The 26,043-nt window shown below is 39.6% G+C and overlaps 1 protein-coding gene across 1 annotated transcript in view; it reads left to right on the forward strand.

Moving 5' to 3' along the window:
- Window positions 1-1,365: 1,365 nt before the first annotated feature.
- P2RY8 (P2Y receptor family member 8) overlaps window positions 1,366-26,043 on the forward strand; it is a 30,339-nt gene continuing 5,661 nt past the window's right edge. Inside the window, exons 1-2 of the mRNA XM_062514997.1 lie at window positions 1,366-1,403; window positions 4,902-4,987. The gene's annotated coding sequence lies outside the window, so the exon portion shown is untranslated. The remainder of the gene's footprint in view (window positions 1,404-4,901; window positions 4,988-26,043) is intronic.

Below are 26,043 nucleotides of genomic sequence, written 5' to 3' on the forward strand. Positions count from 1 at the left end.
GTTTTGGCCTCCATGCCAAGACAGCAAGACAACATTCTAAGCACCTGTTCAGATCAAGGATCTTGAGTATCCTCATTTTTTTTGTGGTAAGCTGTAAAAGGATAAACTTCAAGTGCAGACCAGCCTCATCAGTGTCTTGTGGGAGCATTCCTCTTGAGTCTTTGTTACTGAAAATAATAATTAGGGGGAAAAAGTAAAACTTAACTTGCAGTGAATATGGATTTTTTTTGTTTGAAGTTTTTATAAAATCTTCATTGCATAAAAAATCGTGAATATATATATATAAATATATCTAAATATATATACCTAAATATATATATCTTTCTATATGTGATATATACAGATATATGATATATATATGATATATATGATACATATATATATATGTATGATATATATGATATATATTATATATATATCAGCAGGAACTCTTATTTGGATCTTAAAACTCCCAGGTAAACAGTCTTGCAAAGGTCTTTTCCTTCCACTGCCTATATTCAAGAGTGCCTTGAATGACAAACTCTGGTGTAGACATCTACAGTGTAAATGCCCAGAGATATGTGAGGCAACCTTGTGCCTGTCTCAGAAAAGCCCAGCACGAGGTCTCTCCACAGGCCCAGAAGCCCAGGTGCCACCTTGGGTTCTGTACAGAGGTGTGCACTCCCCAGAAGTAGCTTGTGCTCTTGTGGGCAGCTGGCCTCTTGCAGCTTTCAGTCTGGTGGGTGTTTATAAGCTCAGTCTCAGAAATGCCTTTTAGTCAAACAAATAGATTTAGACAAAGGAAACAGGTTTTTAGGCACAGAGGACTAACTCCTGATGCTCCAAGATGCCTGACTTTTCAGGTGGAGACCCTCTGTGTATAAAAGTACTGTACACTAGATGTGTATCAAACGCTAGTCCAGGCTGCAGTGAATGCCACTCCTTCAAATAGCCTATTTTTTTTTACCTTGCTCTCTTGGGCACCACAACACTGAATTCATGCTGAGAATATTGCTCCACTGCTCTAAACTCTTCTAAAAATGAGAATTGGGAGGTCAAGCCATTACTCTAGGTCATTTCTGTATTTTATTACATAATCATCACTGAACAGTGAAATGTACTTGGTCACAGTTATGCAGAAGACACTGCAGTGTTTCCTCTTCCATGGAGGTGATCAGTGTCTTCTCCTCCAGCCACCTGCATATTCTCAGTGTGAAACAGAAATCATGTATGGGGCAGAGCATTCGTTATGAAACTGCAGTGGAACTGTACTTGAAAGACTTCAAAGCGAGGAAGGAGTTAATCATTGCAAAAATAGTCATTTCCTGAGTCCTCTGGTTGGATGAGTAAAAACTTTCAACTATTTCTATTTCTTCTTTGTCATTTAAGAGGCTATCCAAGGTGCACTGTACCTCTCAGACCAGGTAAGGAGTACAGATTTTCACTTCATTGTTTATTTGCAATAGTTTCTCAGAGGAGCCAGACTCAGTCAAGACTGATTTTTTTCTCCCTCCTATTATTTACATCTGAAACGAGAAGAAAGTTCATTGCAATCCAAGAAGTACATGTGTCTTTTTGTGCCAGATGACTGTGAGCTTTAGAAATAAAAGAAGAACTGTATGGTGCAATAATAGAGCAAATATAATTAAGAAATTATGTTGTACATATTTAGAAGTCAGAATTATTACAGCAAATACTGCAGTAAAAGATAAAGAAAAGTCATTGCCAGTTTTAAGGAGTTATCTCTGCAAGAACCACTAACAAAATACGGAGTTCTCAGGTGCAGTTTGCTTTAGTGAGGAGAGTAGTAAAAATTATAGTGTGTCTTTAACTCGGTTTTTAGAAAGAGGAAGAATAATCTTCTACATATTGGGGGACAGAAAAAAAAAATCCAACACAGATGATTTTGGACCAGTTTTAGCGGTAAATCTGGACCTGATATCTATCTTTAGCTACTGCAGAGTCATGTACTGTACTCATCCTGAGACTGCTCTGGAGGTTTGCAACAGCCCAAGGTACACACAGAATCGACTGTGGAACAATATCATAAAATGATACAATTTCACCAGGGTCTTTTAATGCATAAAAGATGAACTCAGACAGGCACCAGAAGGAAGTGCAGGCACAGTGCACGAATTTGTTGCCTCTTAATAGATAAGGAGAGATTATTTGTGTGAAAACCTTTTTGTTTTGTTTAATACTTCAGAAACAAGTATAAAATAGTCATCTGTGGGGCAGTTACTGTGATAATGTGCTGTCAATGTGTCACCATACAGAAAGGGAAATTGTACGTGCCATGCTGATTCCTGAGTGAAATCATACACTGGTATAGCATTTGTGGGTTTTTTAAGACTCAGGGGGTTTTTTTTTGCATTTGTGGGTTTCTAAATCTTTGCTTGTAATCACTTTTAATGTTTTGACATTGAGTCCTTGAATGTCTGGTTTAAAAACTTTCTGGATTTTACACATAGTAGTCAGGAGAATCTAGTTAGGACTTTTAAGAGAATTGGTTTGATTCAGACACAAAATTTCCATCCACACTGGGACTTCATTCCTAAATAATTTCCTTGTGAAATTGCTGTTAGGGTAGCAATTGGACCTCTGCAATGAATTTCACCCTCAGCATGCTCAGTGATCCACTCCAAGTTTTGTCACTGCATCTACAAATGGGTAATTCATATGAATCCCAGCCAGTGCCAGATGTGTGCCCTGGTTTTTGCAGGTCCCCAGTTGAGGCAATCTGATCAAGAACCCCAGTCTTCCCTTGCAAACAGCTGTGTCAGTTTAGAAACAACCAGAGAGCATGTCCCCATTCTGCTAGGGAAGAGGCTACAGCATGGGTAGAAGCACTTGCATCAGCCTTAGTCTTCTCAGTTTGAACATCAATGTTAAGCAATTTGCTGTTCCTTACAGGTCTGTATGGCCTTAGTTGGTAAATATTTGCAGCCTATGCCATAGTTTGCTGCAGGAAAGCTGGCTGAGGTGTGCCTACCATCCTGCAGTCACATTTTCCAATTACTCAATAGGCACAGCTCAAGGGAAAGTGCTCAGCAGCTTTGTGTGAAAAGAGCAAATTGAACCCAGGCATCCCCTGTCACCAACCAGCATCTTACCCACTGCTTGTGTATTCACCTTCTGTTTTGCAGCGTGGGTTTGGGTTCAACCCAGATCTGCCTGCCTGTGCAGATAATTAGGCTTTCACTGATTACTGTTAGTGCAGAAAAGACCAGCTCAGGTGACTTAAAATATTTGCTCCCATTGCTTTTTTTCAGCATCAGTATCTTTGTTTGATGTGGCAAAAGGGTGCACTCCCCTGTCGGAGGCTGCTATAGATTACATGCAGCAGTTATGCGTAACAGCACTGACAACAAACAAATACTAGAAAGGTCCTTCCTTGTATGGTAACTTTGGTCTGCCGCAGTAACTGCTGCATTCTGGTCAAGTGGCCCAAGGGAAGAAACCCAGACAACTCAGCCACAAGAAGTTATTTTGTTAGACTCCCCTGTCCTGCTCGAAAAGGAAGACACACCAAGACTGTCACCACACATCTAAAACATGTGCTGGTGGTTTGCTAATGTATTCCCACTTAAAAACTTTACTTTGTATTTCCATAGTTTTCAGATAAAAAGTTGTTTTGAAAGAGAAGTTCAGGGGCTTAACTGCTGACAAGTAACGTTTGCAAAGCTTTCAGTTGGACAGAAGGGAGGTTTTCTTATCAGGCATATTTATTGACACTGGTTCCATGCTCTTCACAGCATGCAAAAGGAGCTTAAAAATGTAGCTCTCCTCTGAAAATGACATTACAGAAATGACATTACAGTTTGGACCTTGACTACTGCCTCCAGAATTCCTGGATGAAGTGAGCTCTATTTATAAATAAATGTAGGATTGTTTTTTGGCTTGATTATTCTTACTGCCAGCTCTCAAATGGGAAAGTCAAGTTGGTGTTCCTCTTGGGCTTACTATTTATTTATACACAGGAAAACCTGAGAGGGACTCAGCCTGAGAGTTAGGGTTGTTATTAAAAATAGATGTAACATAAGTAACATAATCCAATTTTTGTCTAAATTTAGCTGCTAATCAATCAGAAATACCCCACAAGATTTTCTACACCTTTGAACCCAGTAATGTCAGTTTGATCCAGTCTCTTTTCATATATTTTTGACTGGAAGCCTTCTGTCCTTAGAGAAATTTTCCATTGGTAATCTTATTTTTCAATGTTGATGAATATTTAACTAAAGCTAAGTACTCAGAGAAAGAGAGAGAGAAATGTGTGCATGTTTCATGCAACAGCTCAATAATTAAATACTGGGTTTTAGCTGTCATTGATATCCTAACAGAGAGAGTCTGCCTTTTTGCTCACAGATTGATGAGGGTCCAAGAGTTGTTTAGGCTGGGGGAAGGGATTTGGTCATCAAGAGCTGCATGTTTTTGTCACATTTTCACACTACTGCATGAAGAATTTGGACTCAGCAGCTGGTGATTTGAAAATCCTTCTCTCCCAACTGTTGACTAAATTTTGAAATAAGAACAGAAATTACACCTTGCTATGGTGATGAGGAAGAAGCTAGGGCTACTTACTGTGAGATACACTGCACCTGATTCACATCTGCAAAAATGAGAAGGGAAAATAGCAAACCAACAAGAAGCATGTGCTATTTTATCTTCTCTTCATCTTCAGATGTCCATATTCTGAAGCTTTAGTAGTCCTGCACAGGTATGTTTTACAGCTAGCTATTTAAGGCTGTGAAAGAAAATAGAAAATATTATCAGTGCTTGTCACTGTGTCGCTGTTTGCAGTTATCTTTAGACATCTGTGGGGGTTTTTTTGGGGGGGGGGGGCTTGGGGGGGGGGTGTGTGTGTGTGTGTGTTTTGTTTTGTTTTTATTCTTATATGATTTCTTGTTTGTTCCTTTCTGCAGATCTTACTCACAGAGGAAACCTGATCTGCTGCAACACGGAAACATCAGCAGTGAGATGGCGAGACAAATTCCTTAGGGAGCTGCCTGTAAGTCTGGTCAACATTTAGGATGAAAAGTTTTTCATTTTCTTCGCCAGGATGTTACATGCAGAGTTTAGCTGTATGAGGCAATTGCTGAGGCAATAAGGAAATATTCAGGAACACAGGCTTTGAGCAAGTGAGTAAGCACAAAGACAGAAATAATGTTGTTGAGACTTTTTCTTTCTTCCCGGCCCCCTTGGAGGCAGCCCGGGTGTTTCTGCACCCTCTGGTGGGCTACACAGAAAATGTTTTTACCTAGCAGTAACTTTCCACTTCATTTACTGGGACCAGTCATAGCCTCATCTCTAGCTTATTTGACACACCTGTAATAACTGTTTTCAGCCTCTGTAATATTATGGCTGCATCCAAACTTCCTTTCAGAGATAGTCTTCTGTCTGTCATAACTCCTGAGCTATACAAGAAGTTGATTGTGGCTCAGAGCTGTTTGAGAGCGCATTAGTTGGTGTGAGACAAAATCATACCAGAACTGTAACTGCCCAATTTACATGTAATAAAATCTCCCTTGTGCAGATGGTATATTGCTCAGAGTCCTAAGGGTAAATATTACAGAATAATACTTCAGCACAAGAAATCAATAAACAACCTATTTAGTGGGAGACCATTTCCTGTCTCATTGTTCAGCTCTCATCTACTTGCTGCTGGAGGACACTTGCAGACTGAGATGTAGAACTACAGGAAAAAGCAAAGTAGCATTGTGATTTTAGTGACTGAGTAATGTTCTGGGAAATATGATTCTGCCACTGATTCTACCTGGAAGCAGATGCTGAGAGAGGCTTTTGTGATGCTGAGAAAAGGTCACCTTCTTAAGAAAAGGATACATGTGAAATGCCTGAAATAGGGAGAGGATGGAACTTCAGAGCTTCAGCTCCAAACAGGGAAAATTCTAATGCAGTCTCTGACTACTGGGGAATTATACCATAGCAGTTCCCTCTTATAACACAAGATAGCAGTACTTAAGACACTTAGAGACAAATATAGAGAAAATAACCATTAGCAATTACGGAACAAATGGGTTTTTATAGGATTGAGAGAGCTGACCTGGTGCCACGAAGGAGAATGCTTAAAGAAGGTCGGTGGAACTGTTTCTTCTCTACAAATACAAGTACTTGCTTTTCAAAAGGTCAAAGAGTAGGAATAGTGTATCTTCTCCTCTATAGCACACTTCTGGGGAAAGAGCATGCACATTCAACTCTGTTTTTGGAAAGCATTTAAAGGCTGATCTACCTCCTTCCGTGCTAGCCAGGTAGTACGCTAGAACTATGGTCTGGGCTGAGTTGCACCCAGTCAGCAGAAGCTGGAACAGAAAGCAAAAGAGGTCAAAAGAGGACAAAATCTCTCGACTTGACCTCAGATACACTGTTTCACAGTAATTACTGGATAACTCCCAAGGCCAAACTAAATAACAGATTCCAGGCCAGGTGCACTTGCTTGATGGCTGCCTTTGTCCCTAGACTAGAGAATCTCTTGCCCTCCTTCATGGTGTTTTTGTCTTTCCCTGAGTTGTTGTATTGATAATTTTTTAGTGTCTGTCTCTGGTGTCAAAAATGGGCAGTAACCAGAAGCTTTGTGGATGAAGCAATCTCCAGCTCAGATGGTTAGTTCCATGGTCAGACTTGGAAGGCAGCTTAAGGAATCTATTTCCTGAAATTAACCACTGCTTTATCGATCAAACAGGGAAGGGAAGTTCCTTCTTTATTAACCATCTTAAGAAATTGTAGCAAATTATATTTAGGCCCCAGAAAGAAAAGGCAACAGGGAATTTAACAAAAGGAATTTTGGCAAAGAGGTTCAAGGCTCAGGTGTCCCTGTAGTTTCCCTGTGAGAGTACGTTCTGTGAGACTCACTATTTTTTTCCCCCAGTTTTTTCTGTTTTTAAGGCTCATCCTTTGTCTGCAGTAGATGACCGATGTATGTGGCATGTGAAGAGTGCTGACTTCACACTGCTCCTTATCATTTTTCTATTTCAGATCCCATTCCAAGACACCTAAGCTTTTACGGGTGCCTTCATCCTTCCACCCATGCGATGCTTATCTTACAGAGCTTGAAAACTGTTTCAAATGTGGTTTCAAGCAGTTAAGCTTTCAGACACAGGCACCAACTCTGAGTTCCTAATTTTCAAATGTTTATTAAAAGATATCTGGATCTAACTTGCAGCGTATTGAGTACTCTGGCAAATCCAGGTATGATCAATAGATATGTTGCTTTAAAACAGTAACATTTTATTTAATGCCAAATGCTTTTAGAAATCAGGTCCTAGGCAACTCAGGGCCTTCTTTCCTCACTTTCCTCTTTGTCATATGGAGTTAAATAATCTTTATATTAGGAGAAGGCTGCAGAAAAGGAATTTGTAGATGTTTCTGAAGTACTTCGATGCTACAACACTGGATGCCATAAAAATGCTCCAAAACAAGTTGTTTATTTTAGTATTTAGGACAAGAGTTTGAACAGTGCATTATACGTAGGGCACAGCATCATTTTTTTTTAACAATGAGGAGAAAAAAGTCTAAGTTTTACCGATAGGGTATTTTGCCTTTGGAAAATTGCTGGGAAGGCATTGGTTCTGACAGAAATCAGCGGGAAAAGGGCAAGCTTAAACATGTCCATTTTCCAGGCTGTGACCTGTGGTTTCTTGGCAACTGGGGCTGATTTCCTGTCTTCAGCTTCTTGACTTCCACCATTTCACTAGTAGGATCATTCAGCTAAAAAGCAACCGGGGGAACCTGCTGATGAAATTCTGGCTCTCAAGATCTTCAGCTGTTTATTTATTCAGGCTGCTAGAACAGTAACCTTCCTGAAATAAATGGGCATTGTGAACATTTCGACATGGAAGGAAAAGACAAGACATTTTCATAAGGAGACACCTTCCATTCCCCTCAATCACGTGTCTCTGCAAAGCTGCTGATGTCAGCTACACAGTGTTTAAATCCTCAGTGTGCTGACCAGAGCTGTTGGGGTCTTCAGAAATACATAGTTAGTCAAAAAGTTTGCAACCTATCCATGATAGCAGCTAACAGAAGTTGGCTGCTAGCACATGAATGTGAGACTGAGTTAAACAGAAGCAAGATCAGGTCCTTAAGCTGGACTAAACACTGCCTTGCACTGTGCATACAACATCTCTTTATCAGCCCAATTTGTGACCTAAGTCTGTATATCCCTGTCAAAGAAAATTACTGGAACCCAGACTTTCATATGAATATGTGCCTTCTTGGTCACCAATTTTTCCCACGAGGCATAAACGTATCTTTAACACCTCTATAAGAGGATGAAGAATGAAGTTTCCTGTTGCATGTTCAGCTTTTGCAACCTCAGCAATTCTCAGCATTGCAGATACATAGTCTTAAAATCCGGTTTTGGTGGATAAAATAGCCTCACAAACTTATGGCTGAGGACTTTTATGGTGAAATGTATGTCAAATGTTTGACATTTAAAACCATATATACTTGTGAAAATTACTTTCTTAACTTTTTAAATGAAATGTTTTCCACTAACAGCTCTTCTCTGAGAAACTAACAGGACATGGCACATTTTTACATGTTATAGTAGGGTGATAGGTTTGTTCAACTTACATGTCTGTTTCTGCTAATGTTTGTGGGTTGAGTGCATAATTGCCCCCACATGAGAGGGGCAGAAATCATAGCCAATATGGATATCAATAACAAATATGCTTGGTCTACCCTGGTAGGGCCTTGGTCTACCCTGGGCTTGGAAATGTTTACACTGAGTGAGGTGGATTCTCAGCACCTTCCAGTTCTCGCAGCTGCAGTATTGCAAAAACCAACTGCAAACTCCCACAGCAATGCCTGGGAATCACTATGTTAAATGTGGAACACCAGCATCTGAAAAGACTATTACTATGTCAGTTAGCAGCAAGAGAGTGGAGCAAAAGGAATGAATTGTATCACAGAAAAATCAGTTCCTGTGGTTTGTGCCTATTTTTCTGACTGCTCTAACTTGTCTTTGGGACTACTGTAGTCATGAGTGTAGAAGGAAAAGGAGGGAGTCAGAAACAGAGTTATTTAGGTTGGAGAAGACCCTCAAGGTCACTGAGTCCAAGAGTTAACCCAGCACTGCCAAATCTGCCACTAAACAATGTTTGAAGTGTCATTTCTACATATCTTTTAAATACCTCCAGGAATGGTGACTCCATTTCTTTGGGCAGCCTGTCCCAATGCCTGACAACCCCTTCCATGAAGGAATTTTCCTATTATTAAATCTAAACCTCCCTTGGTGCAACCTGAGGCCATTTCCCTTTTTCCGATCAGTTGCTACTTGGGAGAAGAAGACCAGCCCCCACCTGGCTCCAACCTCCTTTCAGGTGGTTGCAGAGAGTGATAAGGTCCCCTCTTTTCTTCAGGCCCAACACCCCCAGCATCCCCAGCTGTTCTTAGTAAGACTTGTGCTCCAGACTCCATTGTCCTTCTCTGTACACTCTCCAGCACCTCAACGTCTTTCTTGCAGGAAGGGGCCCAAAACTGAAAATCTTGGCCATCTTCAAAAGCACATGTGGTCACCTGGAGATTTGACTTCCTCAAGTTTGAAATACAACCTTCAGTGTTGCAGCTTGCAGATTTTGTTGTTCACATTAACATGCCACAGGAGCTGTAGATGCTTCCTTGCCCACACCTGCCACAGCAAAGTAAAAAAGTTCACACCCTCTATGTGTAATCAACTTAAACTTTTCTAGTTCACACCCTCTATGTGTAATCAACTTAAACTTTTCTAGTAAATCTAAGAAAATAAGTGGGGGTACGTTCACAAAGAACTGGCCAGAAATTCAAAGTGTGCCAGGTGTTAGAAATAAAGCCATGCTTCTATATTGAAGACATTTTGGTGTCCATCTACGGGCCCAAGAAAACTGAATGCTGAATGCTTTCATTTCCTTCAATGCAAGATAAATATATGGTTCATTCATAAACTGGGCATGTCACATGTTTGATCAAATCACCATGATTTGGTGTAGGACTTGCAGACTGTTATTTCTATCCACAAGAAATACTTTTTCTTCTATTCTGAGCTACATATTCCTTGTTTTGACCCTAGACAGAAAAAAGTGGTGGGTGAAAGGCATTTTGAACAGTTAGGATAAGTCAGTGACACTGCCTGAGGGCTTTTGTAGGTTAGTTTACATCATGCTGTAACAGAATGCTCTAAAAACTCTCAACCCATGCAGCACAAACACAAACAACTTTTACACATAGTTTATAGTACATCTAAGAAGCTTCTATAGAGATGGTGTGGGAGTTAAGGGAGATAACATCAACCATTGTGTGGATCCAGTGGCTCTGGGGACAATAGAAAACACTAGTCTATTTTCTTACTGTGACTTTCAGTGGATTAATATATAATGAATATTATCCTTATTGCCATTACACACATCTACAAACCTTTCCTGAGTTATTATGGCCATTAAACACAGAAAACCACATGCAGTTGCACTAATCAGGGAAAGGAACTAAAAAACATTAGGTGGAATTATAAATGTCTGAATTCCAGGCTTTCATCCAGTTGGCCAAATAATCTATGTAATGCTCAGAAACTTGGGTAATCTTGGGACTTTTACCCTTTATCAGTCAATTCACATTTTTTGACAGGGAGAGAGAGGAGAAATATAGACCCATGTATATGGACTAAAAATCCTTTCCAAACAAAGCTGGACAGCAGCTGGGCTCAGTAGATCTCAGTGTTTTATTTACATTCTTGCTTCTGTGTTAATGACAAAGTGAACAAGTGTTTGATACCTGTTCTGCCTGGCAGTTGCCCAGGATTCCCACATTCCCTTCTGGATTCTCCTGTATCACGTCCTTCACCTACAGATGGGGCTACATGCTCACCCACCGATTTGTCTGATAAGAAGGTGTACTGAAATACTAGAGTCTTTCACTGCTAAGTCCAAGCAGCCCACTCAGTTTCAGTCAATAGCATTCCTTGACTGACTCACAGAAAGAATTGCCTGGCCCAGCATCTCATTGCAGGTTCTCTCTGTTATCTCCACTGTGCCCACAGAGCCCTGGCCCTCACCTTCCATTTCTGCAGCCCAGTGTCACTGTGCCCTTCTACTTTCTTCTGGGAGGAAGACCCTCCTCCTCCGAGAGAGAGAGAGAGAGAGAAAGAGAGAGAAATGTTCTGTAGAGACTTGTTGGGGCTTATTTCCTTTTTTGAGATCCAAGCCAAAGCTTAAGTCTCTTGATGTGCAACCATCAAAGGTATCAAAGATTAGTGCTGGTAAATAAATATTTTGCAGACTGTTACTCACTGCCTTATTGTTTCATGCACAGTGTTAAATGGGATTCTATAGAACCAGAAAGTTAAGCTTGCAGCAATTAAACTTCTAAATAGTTTCAAACATTAAGATACAATGTTTTCAATTTTATCTATTTATTTTATACTTATTTTATTAATGTCCTAAACCCCCTTTAATCTAAATCCTTTCCACAACAACTCATATTGGTGAGAAATTTTGTCATAGATTTTAGCAAGGCCCTACATTCAGACAGTTACAAGCAACATCACTTTTTTGAATAATAATTCTGTAACGTGTCTTATGCGTTAATTTTGTTATCTATTAAGGCTACAAAGATTGTATTGCTGCTGAATCACTACTGTCAATCATGACAAATGAGTATTCCCACAGTGGAGAAACAGCCAAATATAGTGCAATTTTTAAAAAGCTAACAGAGCATTCTCAGATCAGAATTACAGAGTATGTAAACGTTCTTTGCAAATCAGTTTGTATTTATCTTTTTGACATGACGGTCCTAGTGTACTATAGTTTCGATGCACTCGATCTCAAATTAAATAACTAGATGAACAAAATTGTGCTACCCTACACTGAAAGGGTTTGGAAACCAACCTCTCTTCTCCTTATTAGAGATAATCCCCTCATTTCATGTTTCAGTCTGGGTGGGTGAGAAAACTGCTTGTTTTTTGGCTAAAAGTGTAGTGTTTCCATTTCTGAAGTTCTCATTGCATTTTCCACGTTTTATGTACACCCGCACCCCCAGGGAAAAAAAAACAAAACAAAAACCACTACCTTGTTTGGGGCTCTTCTGTGTTGTTTATACACCGTTTAAAATGTTATCAAGTATTTCTTAACTTCTTTCTTTGTTAAAAGCAGATTGTTTCAACCACTACTTCCTTATTTCTCCTCCCTTCCTCTTAACTCTTTAATAGAGAATCTCTGTGTGTGCTTTTCTTCCTCATTTGCAGTCGAATTAGTTGATCTGTGCATCCTTCCAACCAATTGGGATTATAAACCCCAAGCAAACTTTAGGGTACCTTTTCATCAGAATAGCAAGATAGAGTTGAAGAGTTGACAACAGTTTGCTGGGAGTGGGGGGAGAGGCAGTGTCAGTCTCTTACCACTGAAAATCTTATAGTCTTCTCATTCATCCTTCTGACAGAGCTTTATTTTGACAGCCTGCATCACAGATAGCATTATATTGTGACCACACAACACTGAAAAGGACTTGATCATCTACTGCTTTCCTCAGACCTTATCCTTCACAGTGATGTACCCACATACCCACTGATAGGAGTTAGTCATGCCAGCAATGACAGGATGTCACAAGAGATAGCCAAGTTCTAGTGCTGGCACAAGAAGGTGTGTTTAATCTCTTCCATGTATGTCCTGAGAGTTCTATTAAAGAATCATTGATTTGGTCTTTGCTCTGAGGCCAACCTGAGCCTTCTTGTAGCTATACGAGCACAGCTTTCATTCTCACTGGAGACCTCTTCTCTGGCCTGGCTTCTTAGGTATTTCCCCGTGTAATTGTCCCCCCATAGCACGAAAATGTAGTCAGTGTTAAGTATGGGATCTTTATACTGGTCTTCTCCCATTCCAGCCAGGAAGGGGGAATTTGTAAAGGATCTTAGCAAGACATAGATACCTATACCCCTGTAGGCTGAAGCTCAACATCATGAGATCATCCATCTAAACGCAGGAAATCAGTTTTCGTTCAATGAGAAGCAGCCCTATTTCGCCCCTGCCTATAACAGGGGGAAAAGATACATGAGCCAGGTGATTTGCAGTGAAAGCATCACATCCACCTACCAAACTCACCCTCACACACTTCCCAAGTACCTTATATCTGCCTTCAGGAATGGTGCAAAAATGTGGAGTTGTGCCAGGAAACCTTTCTATGCTGAATGTCTTTCCTAGTCTGCTGGGGCAGGATATCTGTTCTCAAAGAGTTTAGCAAGACATTTTAACTCCATGATCTGGAAGACTGATTGTGTGGCAGTATATTCTGAAAGACCTGCAAGGTTCTTGAACTAGAGAAAAGCAATTGGGACTGCAATAAAAGCAGAAAATGCAAGTATTTTTATTTGATTCTTAAAATAGAGGATGAAGACCATCCATTCAGTGTGGGACTATGCTCACCAATGGATGATTTAGCTAGGAGCATAAGGGATTCTTCTGCAAAAGGGGCATAATCCCAAAAGGCAGAGCAAAGCAAATGTGCATTTGTGACTCACATTACAGCCTAGCATCAGGCCTCTTCATGTTCATATGCCTGACCTACTTGCTGGGATCCACTCCAGCCCTACACTGAAGGAGAAAACTTTCATCACAAGTGAAATTTCCAATTTCTAACATTTATGCTAGCCCTGGAAAAGACTATAGGAGCCTAAATACTCTTTTGTTGTCACTAAATGCTAAAACTCCAGACTGAGGTCTTCAGTTGCTCAGCTTTTGCTAGAAGTGCCATTATCAAAATTATGAACCCCAGTCATTAAGTCCTCAGAAGGACATATCCTAACACCCAGCTCAATCTGAAGGCCTGAAACGAACCACAGTTGTTGAGTGGGGGGAAGACTGTTCCTTGTGCTGCATCAGTTGGAGAGCCCAGTATACCATAGATTGCCAAAACACTTATTGGAGTACATCCTCCATGGGATACAGAAAGAAGCAAGATGTCAATGCCATGTGCCCTTTAGTCCTGTGGATGCTTAGAGCACTCCCTACAGACTATGGATGTTTACCTGGCCTTACTGGAACCTAGCATTCTTGCAAAAATGCATTAATCATAATGTTATTTATTTACAACTCGTCTTTACTCCTGTAGCTGAATTTTTTCCAGGTTGCATGGTACCACGGCAATATAAATTCCATGAGTGAGAAAAACAAAAATGTAGTTTTTGTTTAGTACTTGAGAGAAGACATCCAAAATGTAGTTGCCTTTTCAATGTAACTTATATATTTTCTGTGAAGTTACTAATAGAAAATCCTGTTGCTTGATGGGGGGGGTGTAGATTTAAATCTCATCATTCTGAAGAGAGAAATAAATTCATATCTCCCACTTCCCCATTGTGTGATATTTAGAAAGTGTGAATAGTACTCTTGTTGCTGGTTTGGGTATGTCTGCTTTTTATGAGATAAGATGGAGGCAAATGTCTCACTGCAGTGGAAATTCCAGGATACATGGTTGTATCTAGAGGTCTCCTTGAAACCCTTCAAAAAGTGTTAAAACCTGAAGCTTTCTCAGAGACTAAGGTGACTGTCTAGCTTTCTTTCTCAGTGTCCTGGTTTTCTGTATCTCATGGTAAAATGCCCAATTATGAGTTGGTGAGGTGGGGACATCTTAGATAGAGCCATAGAAACTCCTCACAGGCAGGTGTAGAAACTTACATTTCTACAACCTGAGGCAGAGTGGATGGTGGTGCACTGGGCTGTCTCTCTGGATTTACATTCTAACTCCTCTAGGTAATTGCTGCTCTACTGTGTCTTTTTCTTTTTCCTGTGATTGAGCAAATCTAACCACAATCTCTTTTACAACCAGTTTCTAAAGAAAGTATTTTTCCTGGTTTTCAGCTGAACTGTTGCTTCATTAGTAACAAGCACGAGACATCAGAAATCCAGTATATGAAATAACAATACACTGATTCTGAAATATGAGGTATTCAATCATTTGAGAACCAGAGAATCTTATAGTACCCTGCAGTTTGTGGAGATTTTTCCTCTTAGGATGTTATTACATAATTATAATTCATGCAGAAAAAATATCCACTACCTCTAAAGAAATACTTTTTTTATTTTGATAATCGATTTAGGAAGTCTCATTATATCATCAGTTAAAGTTCAAGGAAGTGCTCAATTTCAAAAGCTACTTCAAATGTTATCCTTATAACTCTTATAACATTTACAAAGTAAGACTAATATTCCTTGAATCATCAGCAGCAAGAGAACTGAGTTGTGCAAAAAATAATAGTATTATTTAAAGAAAAAATTTTATCAGAGTAGGAAAGTCACTTTTCAGAAGGCATTAAGCAAGTGAGAGAGAGACTGGAATTGAAGATGTTCTGGTTATCATCCTCAAGAACACACCTACAGTCTTGTCAACTCTTGTCAATCCAGTCAGCCCTCAGAAGAGACCTCATTTTTAATCATCTACCTCTTGTAATTGCAAGGAGGCTTTTCCACAAAGCGATACAAATAAGTCATTAACATTTTCATTTCCTTATTGACATGGCTCTTTGCCAGAATGATAATGAGGAAGCTCACTGTGTGTGTTGCCTTCAGTCCACTTCATCCCAGAACTTTGGAAGTGTTTTGGGAGTGCCAGATCCTTTTACAAAGGCATGTTCAATAAGGTGGCTCCTTACTCTAATCTAGAAAGTCATATTGCTTTGGATATTGTGGCACTGTGGGACCACTGACATACTGGTCACAGTGTTGTTGCTATGTTCTCATTGACAGTTTTGGCAGCAGGAGAAAAGTTTGCATTTACTTTTGCTTTTGCAGAAGGGTGCAGGGAAACTAGTCAGGAATGCTACTGCTAAGGACTGCTTCCTAAAAATGTTTGGAGGCTTCTGAGGACTTAGGGCAAAATTAGAATATTTTCCAAAAACTGTTTTGCATCAGGTGTGTAAAGAAATGGGAAAAAACCCAGGAAAAACTACTGTTAATACAAACAGCAGTGGCAGGGAATTGGCATGTGATGCGACCTAAAAATAGGGGACTAATACAAACACTTGTTCAGACTAAAAAGTACTCTGTCTTGTGATTAGTGTGACCATTTCAAAATATTTCCTGTTGTGATTGTACAACCTTTACAGAGAAAGGGTAAGTATGAGCATGTGAATTGCTCGGTCTTCTCTTTCTACTGGTCTTGGTAAAAAAAAAAAAAAAAAGGATATATTTCTTTTACATTAAAGAGACAAGTAAACAAAACTAAATGACAAGCTTTGAGGGTTTTTGTAGGTTAGTTTACATCATGCTGTAACAGAATGCTCTAAAAACTATTGACCCACATGGTACAAACACAAGCAACTTTTACACACAATTTATAGTACATCTAAGAAGCATCTATAGAGATGGTGTGGGAGTTAAGGGAGGGCTGAACTGAGGAAACTGCTTTTGAAAGTTGTTTTTTTGTGTGTGCAATTTTTTTTTTTAAAGAATTTCAGAGAATGGAAAGAGGAACCTACACTGAGCAGCTAGGCCTAACTTGTAAAACATTTTCCCCACATCTTGTGGTGAAACATCTTTTATCACTGCACTCTTATCTTTAGTATTTTGGCACTATGTTTTGCTCACCTGCATGGATGGATGGATGGATGGGGCTAGAAGGGTTTCTGAGAATTTATTTTGATTTTTCAGGCGTTTTAATGAAAATGTAATACACAGCCTTTATTAAACCACAATCCTCAAGAAAATGGATTTATTTTAAGGCCTAAAGCACCTTTCCTTTTTTTCCTTTCTCTTTCTCTGTATGTTTGTATAATGATAAAGCAATGTCAGACAGAGAAACACACAGAGAAGAAGAAAGGAAAAAATGTTGCTCTCCTGAAATACACATTGCCTTTAAGTTTTTGCAAAAGTTTTTCTGAGATGCTAAAATAAAAAGGACTCGGGTCTGTTTCCTTCAGTTCCCTGAAAGAGCTTCAAGACGCTTCAAAACATTTTCCTTCATTTGCTTGCCAAACCACATTAAACCCCCTGGCAGGCTGCAGTGCTCAGTGACTGTCACAAGCACAGGTGACTTCACCTCTCAAGTCCCACCAGGCATCCCTGCTGCCCAGCCGATGTCACACGGAGCTGCTGGCTGGATGCCACATGCACGTGCAGAAAGGGCCAAGGTTCCAGGGGATTTCAGCATGGCTGGGGAGAACACGGACTCGGCAGCTCTGTGGGAAAACCCCATGATGGCTCTGAGCCCCTGAACTTCTCATGAGAAGCAGGAGCAACAAGTCCTAAAACAGAGCTGGGAACTAAGTAATAGTAAAAAATAGATAACCTCCACTACTCTGAGAAAGAGAAGTGAGAAAGTAGTTGGTGCTGATGCTTCTTCGCTGTGAGCTGGGGAGCAAGCTGCATTTTCAAAAGGCCTATCCTGTGTCTATTCCCAGGTAGCTGAGGACATCCTTAAGGTTTCAGAAGAGAAGGTGGCTGCCGTGGTGGCTGGGATCACATCCCAGCCACTGCCAAAGCAGAAGGTATCTGCCAGCAAAGGAACTTCCAGCAGCAATTATTTAGAATCTATGGTACTACAACAGTGTGAAAAAGAGAACCAAAACCTTTTGATAGGGAAGCCCTCATGAGAGCTCAGGTTTCAAGTTTGCCATTTGCTGACAATTCTCAGTTAAGCAGCTGAAGTTGTAGAAATTTATTTGCGGTAGTTTTTAGGCCAAAGCTCTTTGGTGTCTCAATTGGTTGAGTGTGGTCCTTCCACTATGGAGACTCAGGATGGCAAAGACCTGAGCTAAGAGATACTAATCCTCATCTTGTAAGGTGCTCCTCACTGGGTCTTGAACAGCTGATTTTCACAAGGAATCACATTTGATGTGCCTGAAGACACACATCACCAGAGAGTATTTTCCTAGTTTGGTTAGGGGTTCTTGGAAGGTTTTGTTATTTCTGTATTGTTTGTTCCTACAGCTGATTTTTCTATCCCAAGCACATCGCTGCCACATTTACCATCCTCATTATGTGACAGATGATGCAGTCCTCCAGTCACAGCCTTCAGCCCACAGAAATTCTGTCTTGGGTTTATGTAGCTGAACTGTTTACTGGATGTGACACAAAGCTTCCAAGTAATGTAATAGTAATGATCCTGAAGGAGCATGGCCTATTTCGGCAGGGCTGTATCTGTGTGTACCTTCGCCATACCATTCCTAACAGTCACTTTCTGTCATCACTTCTCAGATGCCTAAATTAGGTCAGATTCCCAGCTGAAAACCAGGGCAATCAGCCTCAGCATTTTCACACTTTTCATTTAACTGGTTTTTTATATATCTGTGGTTTTTTGTGGCTCACTGTTTTATGTGATGTGCTCCACACACTTCACACGTAGCAACTGTTTGTCTGGTTCCTTCCTGGACTTTATTAACACCTTTTCCTGTCCTTTTTATTAAGACTGTAGAGGATTTAATAACATCCCCACCACTAAATGTCAGTGTCATCCTGAATTATACACTTTTCTGTGCCAGTTGGCTCTCTCCAATTTTTAGATTAAGAACTATAACATTAATTTTCAGTAACAGAAACATTGGCCTATTTTAGTTTAGGTCAAACCATATTTTCCTGATGGCACCATCTGCACCAAACACTTACTTCATTCTTAAGTGCATCTATATAATTTATCTATGCATCTGTTGTCAAGTTCCACACTGAAAGTGCAGGAATGTGGAAATGTTTCAGAACACATCACTTAGAGATCTCTAGGGCTCCTAACAGCCCAAAGAACTGTCTCTTAGTGCTCTACTGTTATATGTATCTTATTGAAGCATAACTGTACCAGTCATCAAAATTGCCTTAGAGCAGTCTAGCTGGCAGACTATTGCTAGGGGTGTTCCACAGGGGTCAGTACTGGGTACAGTCTTGTTCAACTTATTCATCCATGACCTGGGTGAAGGGACAGACTGCAGCCTCAGCGAGTTTGACAGTGACACCGAAGTGGGAGGAGTGGCTGGTACACCAGTGTGCTATGTTGTCAGCCTGTGAGACCTGGACTGACTCCCTCACACACACCAGCTGCAGAACGTTTGACTTCTGCCTGTGATTATTTCATAGGTAGTATTCATTACAATAATGTATCAGCATACGTTAGACTATGTTAGGGCACTTAAATACTTCTCCAAGAAAAAAAAAAAAAAGTATGTTAGGGAAGGATAGAATCTAATTTCTCTCTTATTTATGCGTTTAAGTTAATTAAGTGCAGAGAGGACTGGAGAGATGACCAAACCCTTAATAACATGGCACTTGCAGTCATGTTCAGCAGAAAAGCTGATCTTTGACTTCCTGTCTCACCTGTACTCAAGGATATTAAGAGAAGAGAAGCAGATGTGGTTTCATGGTGCTATTCCTGTTACAGCTCTTTGCATCAGTGTGATAGCTTACACTGATACATGTGTAGATTGATACTGGACTAAAGATGAAGATTTTCTTAGAAATCTTTTCTTCTTGTATGTTACCAGTCATTCCGTGAACTGGTATCAAATTGCCAAGCTGAGGAGAAGTCAAGAAAAAAATATCAAGTCACAGAGAAAGTAATAATTATGATGGCTCTTTGTTCTTCCTTTCTGTGCACACATGGTGCTGTTTTTAAAACTAGGTCATATCTGCTCCTGTAGCCTGCTGTTTCTGAGGTCCCTGTTACCTGTGCACTGCGCCTTTGGGGAGATGAGCTCTGCACAGTTCAGGCACTTGTGAGTCCACACTGTGCCCTGCTCCAGCCACAAGCAGCACAGCTGCAGTTATTGATGTTCAACATAAGGCATGAGCTTTTGCAGAGAAGCCAATTTTCAGTTCTTTCCACATGCGAACAAAGCGGTTTTGCACAAGCTTGGAAACAATGATCTTGCTTCTACCTGTGAAGCAAAGAGCTCTGAGGTCCTGTGCATACAACACACAGAGCTGCCTCAGACTTCACTGGGGTCTGCATGAATACCAGACCCACAGGTCTACCAGAACTGCTCCTGAGAGAAATGCATCCTGGCCATGCCATTGGGCCTTCACAGATGATATGATCCTAATTAAAAGGCAGAATCAGCCAGGGTACCCCATGACTATAGCTTGAATACTATTGAATGGTGATGAATATTGGTTAAAACAATGAAGAAACTTTCTCTAGCAGAGAAGCACAACCACTTAAATCTGACCATCTATACAAGCAACTGAACATCCCTCAGGAAAAATACAGCTCATACATAGCTCAGTAGTACAATTCAGGGTTCACATTCTGAGCTGTGACAATAAGCAGTAAAAGAAACTGGGCAAAGGAAAGAGTTGCGACAGTGCAAGATTTCTCATGGAGATGACCTGAGGTGAGCTCCAACTACCAGTCCTTTCGGGCCAAGCTGGAAAGGAAGTATTGTCCAAAGTGCTAGGAAATGAGCTCACATTTCCCACTGCCTTGGATTGCATACATTTCTGCCTCCTAGTCCTTTGTCAGCCCAGGCATACCTCTCCTCCAGAAATACACGCAGTCACCTATTTTCAGTGGGTATTGACAAGAGGTACAGGACAATGGCTGAATGCAATACCAGTTGCAGTCATACCAAAGTGCCTCCAGCAGCCCATTTTTTTATCTAAGCCTCCCAGTAAGTTTGACAGGAAGCAAGTTTCATTCTTTCTGTATTTCTAGCTCCTCTTACCCTTTCAGGAGCAGAGAATAAGAAAAGCAAGACAGCTGCACAGCGCACATCAGTTTAGCTCCTACAGAGCCCCTGGTGTCATATTCTTCAGTCAAGACTGTTTTCACTAGCACTGATGTGAGAATTACTCCAAACTGACATGAGAGTCGAGAAAATGCCCAGTCAGAAGGAGTTCATTGCCAGAACATTGCAGAAGGCACCTGGGAGGAGAGCACTGGTCAGTCCATTCCATGGTGTGCCAGTAAAGGCTAAATGATAAGTGCTGAGCAAGTACTGGCAGCAGGGCCAGAAGAAGACAAAATAATTTTTACTCTGAGTCCTTATGATCATGTAAAACTGACTGTAGGCTTCAACACACAGGTGGAAGAAGATGGCTATGGGTAAAACAATGTATTTCATCCTATCCTGTGACAAAAGCTGACATGGTCATTTAAAAGTAGCAGAGTGATCCAAGTGTGAAAAGGGTCAATTATGTTTTAGTGAAATAGCTCAGATTCCGAAGATTCCAGGAAATTATGGGCCTCCAGGAAATCACGATCTGAATCAACAGGATGTTTAAAACAGGCTGGAATCATCTTCAAACACCTGCATTTGCTGTGGAAGTCACTACGTATGCAAATACTACAGTCACTGGAGATCCGCCCAGTATAGTAAACACTTTCCAATTCACCATAAAATAGATACTTAGATTGTATGCATGATAAATCCATAGCTGCAGCAAAGATCTGGCAGGAAATCTTTACCCAAATCCTGCCACTTAGTACTACTGCTGTGGAAAGAATTTTGCCTCTTTGTGTAAATCTTAAATAGGAGGAACAACAATTCATCCTGTGTTTTTACAAGTCACCAGTTGTTAGCAATCCAGCACAGGCTTTTGGGGATGCATCTATTTGTCTAGGAGGTAGAAAGATATTTTGAATCTACTGAGACCAACTAGTGGAAGCAGTGGAAAAAGGCCCATTGCTTACATGTTCAACCAAGTTATTTAATACACTCCTACAAATATTGCTTCCAATTTCTAGTCCCAGTATGTTATGTGGCTGTTAGAATTACTCTACACTGTTTGCTCAAAACATTTCCCAAATAGCACACCAAATTATCCTTTCAGATACACCTTCATGGCCTGTCCTGTTTATGGGCTCCATCATAAGCTAAATCTATCTACAGACTGTCATTTCCTTAGTGCAAATGTGAAGGAAAAAAAAAAAAGCATCATTTAAGTTTCTTTTCTTTTTTCCTTTCCTTTCCTTTCCTTTCCTTTCCTTTCCTTTCCTTTCCTTTCCTTTCCTTTCCTTTCCTTTCCTTTCCTTTCCTTTCCTTTCCTTTCCTTTCCTTTCCTTTCCTTTCCTTTCCTTTCCTTTCCTTTCCTTTCCTTTCCTTTCCTTTCCTTTCCTTTCCTTTCCTTTCCTTTCCTTTCCTTTCCTTTCCTTTCCTTTCCTTTCCTTTCCTTTCCTTTCCTTTCCTTTCCTTTCCTTTCCTTTCCTTTCCTTTCCTTTCCTTTCCTTTCCTTTCCTTTCCTTTCCTTTCCTTTCTTTTCAATTTTGATCTCTAAAGATAATCTTCAAGAGCATGCAGCAACTCTATTTCAATTCCTTTGTAGACTGATCAGGAGAGGAAACACTTGAGAGCTGTGCAGAAAAGGGAGATGAAAAGATAGAAACTAGAGATTTCAAACAGAATACATATATATATACACATATTCTTATACGTGTGTAGCACACATATTAAGTGTAAAATCACCAAGTTTCTGAAGATTGAGGGATTCTGTGTTAGGAATCTGTCATATTGTCTACCACAAATGCCTTGTGCCAATAAATTGTTAAATTCTTTTCCTGGAATTTGAGGTCAGAAGGGAAATAATCAACGACACCTTTTCCTCTGATTCTCACAACAGCTATGAGAGGCAATTACTTGTAAAGAGAAGTAGTTGATGTTGATGACCAGAAGCCATTATCTGTCAATCCTGGATACAGACAATGTTTAAAAACTTAAAAGTTATAAAGGAAATCAGTTCACATGTTATTTAAATTTCAACTAGATCAAGCAATTTCATCAAAGTTCTATAAAAACATGCGTCCTCATTTTGCCATAAGTCAAGGCCAAGGTACCTGCAGGAGGATGTTCTGGCACAGGATAACTCCACACTATGCAGGATGTCTGCCAGAGGAGTTAAAGGGAAGTTTACAAGCTGATTGTTTACAAACTGATTGTTCATGGCCCTGCACCATCTGACAAACACTGTGGTCCATTTAAGTGAAGGTTCCCTGCCAGGAATCAGCAGTTTCAGGAACTGCTTGCATGGCTCTTCCTCCCTGTGCAAGACAGCATGGTTTCACCCAGAGGCAAGTTACCTTGTGCTCTTGAGAAATACAAGTGTGCTTATGAGAAGTGATCACCGAGGACTCTATGTGCTATAGAATTATTTCCTGAGCTGATGTTGAACTCTTCTGTTGCCTTAGCTTTGCTAGTCTTTTTAAAAATTCCAGTCTTCAAAAAATTAAGCTTACAAAGTCTGCTTATGTAGGAAAGATCAACATATATATATTAGGCCCTAAACTGGAACCTCTTCAAACCCAGTTTAGGATGCTTATTCTGACTGAAACTTAAACCAGCCTGCAAAATTTATCAGTGGAGTTACACAACTTGGGTTTCGACTGACCTAAGGTTTTGTGCACAGCATTTTTATAAGCTGACTTGAGCATTGATAAAGAAAACTGCAAACTGCTGCATTTTGTAATCTAAGTAGCACCTGAACTGTAAAATTATACTTCAGATGCTGAGAGGGCTTTTTTTGTTGATACTGGCCCACAGATTTACTATTTCCAAGAACATGACTACTGCAGAAATAAACTTTTTTAAAGTTTTAAAGACCATATTGATGAGTTTCGCTCTGAACTGGCTCATTGACACAGATGACAGCGGCTCTGTCTATGCAAATCTTAGTTAAATTAGGGTGAATGTTGCTAACACCAGCAGAGATTCCCAACTTTGCTGATTTAAACTTAAAAAGGAGAAGGTTCAAGTGAACTAAAATTCAGCTATCAGCAAAACTGCGTAATCCAGGACAGACAGGAAATTTGAAAGTAGGTATCTACATTTATTTTTACTACTTAGTTACTTCTGAAGAGTTGATGCAGAATTTGCTTGTGGAGTTTCTTTGCCTCTCATCTGTGCATTTAAATTTCACAGAAAGAATTTTTTGGTTCAGTCTTGGGAAGTGCCTGTTTTTACTCTGTCAGGCTGGAGAACAGACACACTCCCTAGTAGGCAGAAATGACAGTATTATTTTTCCTCACTTTTGAATAAAGCAGTTTTTCTCTAGATTGATACAGCTAACAAGCTCTAACAAGTAGAGGTATGCACCCCTCCACTACATGAAAGTGGTAATGTTTCTATATTTTCTTTCTGAAAAAGCAGAGGGTTTTTTACCTCTCAATGTGAAATCCTTGTAGAGAGAAGACACACTTGCTTTAACTTGCCCTGATGGTTTGAGGTCAGAGCTATAACTACCACAGGGTCTACTTTGACTGTTTGTACCAAGATCAAGACTGACATTTGTCTCTGAAAGAGTTTTTGACTAATACAATGAGAATAACTTAACTTTTTCATTGTAAAAAAAATAGGCCAGCTTTTGCAGTGAAAGTATATATATGGTTTACTTATGTCCTTTATCAGAGTGATCTTTGGTGAAAAATAAGAAGAAAAGAAGAGTTTTGGGTTTTTTTAAAGATAAATGGCATGGAAGGTCAGAAATATCATAGCTAGTTAGATGCTTTCAGTTTTGTTTTCTTTGTTCAGTACTACTTGCACATACAAGTGCACAGAGGGTAGAAGTGTCATTTCCCAAATGTATTTCTTCTTGAAAGAAGGTAAGATAAAACATCAATTAATCCCTTTGTGATAACATAACTAAAGGCTTGGCAACAGTTTCTGACCTTTACAACAATGATATCAGAAATAAACAATAGGAAAAAAAATCAGCTAAAAGAACAAGGAAGCCCAAATACAAAGAAATTTCTTAGAAGAATTACCTTCACATCTTCACTGAGTTAACCAAACTCTCGACTTTTAGAGATGTAGAGATGCAACACTGCAAGCTAAAATTTGCATGGGAGGCTTATTGCAAGGGTGAGAAAGAAGCATCAAGACAAAACCTGCAGTCTCTTTTGGTAAGGACCATGTTCAGTTTAGGAAACATTTGGGTGGAGATGGTCTCATTTACATTCCTCAGTTTGGTGAACTTGAACATTTGTAGAAGTGTTTCTCTGAATCACATGAATGATGCTTTAGGAACTGTACTTGAGATGTGTTACAAAAGGGAACTTTTTCTTCTTATTCTTCATATTAAAACCCCTTAGTTTATTTAAATATCGAAGTGTTTGTCACTTTTCCCACAGCTCAAGATTACTGACTCTTGGCTTTTTACCTTCCTGACTCCTTCTTCTCCTCACACTCAGTCTACAAGAGAAGTTAAGCAATTTTTTATGTACTTTTACTCACTTCTGTCATCTCAGTAGTAATTCGGACAGTCCATGCGGGGTTGAAAACCCAGCAGGAACTCCGTGCTAAGAACCCCTAAGTTTTTTCTATTTTTATCTACAGTTAGGTAGAAGTAAACTATTCTAACCCTTTAGCTCTTGTTACTGCTTTGTAATTAAACTGAGTAAGTAAAAAATAATGTCAAATAAAAATATACTAAAAAGCAGTCTTTTAAGAAAAAAAATATATTCTTCAGCTATACTTGCATTGATGAAAAAAACTATTAATAGGATTTTTCTAAGTGCTTGCAATAAAATTTGTTCTTTCACTTTGCTTCATTCTACATCTATTTGCAATTGAGTTGCAATTGCATTTCAGCTTGTTTATCCTATAATCTGAAACATGCCATCCTACATTCTTCAGCTAGAAGGGTGTCTTCCTAAAAGTGTAATAATATCAAATAACTTATGAAATAATAACTTTTTTTCCCTATGCAATAGTGGTTTGACATGTAGTGAACCAAAAATTATGAAACACAATCGGTTTTAATAGGCTTTCTGCTGAATGATATATTTTAAGATTTATTTTTCCATCTCAAATCACAAAGAAAATCTCAAAAGTTTTTATAAATTGGCAATTCCCATTTTGACTTTGTTCATGGGCTTTTCAGTTTTTTTCACAGCTGCACTTGAAACTGACAACAGGAAGATAATAGATGTCAGAGAGAAAACACATCAGCTTAATTTAGCAGTTCTCTAAAAATAGAGACATCTCTACTGTTACTCTTCCACAGCAAAGAAATAACACAGATATCTTGTGATTTTCTTACTCTTTGATTTTCAGTGCACCCTTTAATATTTTATTTATCATCTTTGTCAATTGAAGGGAAAGAAATCCCTATTCCTGTCAGAAAAGCATTAAGCACCTGTCACCTTAGCTCATGGGTGCAGCTTGGATGAAAACCTGAT

This window comes from Cinclus cinclus, chromosome 2, assembly GCF_963662255.1.
Source record: "Cinclus cinclus chromosome 2, bCinCin1.1, whole genome shotgun sequence".
Classification (NCBI taxonomy): domain Eukaryota; kingdom Metazoa; phylum Chordata; class Aves; order Passeriformes; family Cinclidae; genus Cinclus; species Cinclus cinclus.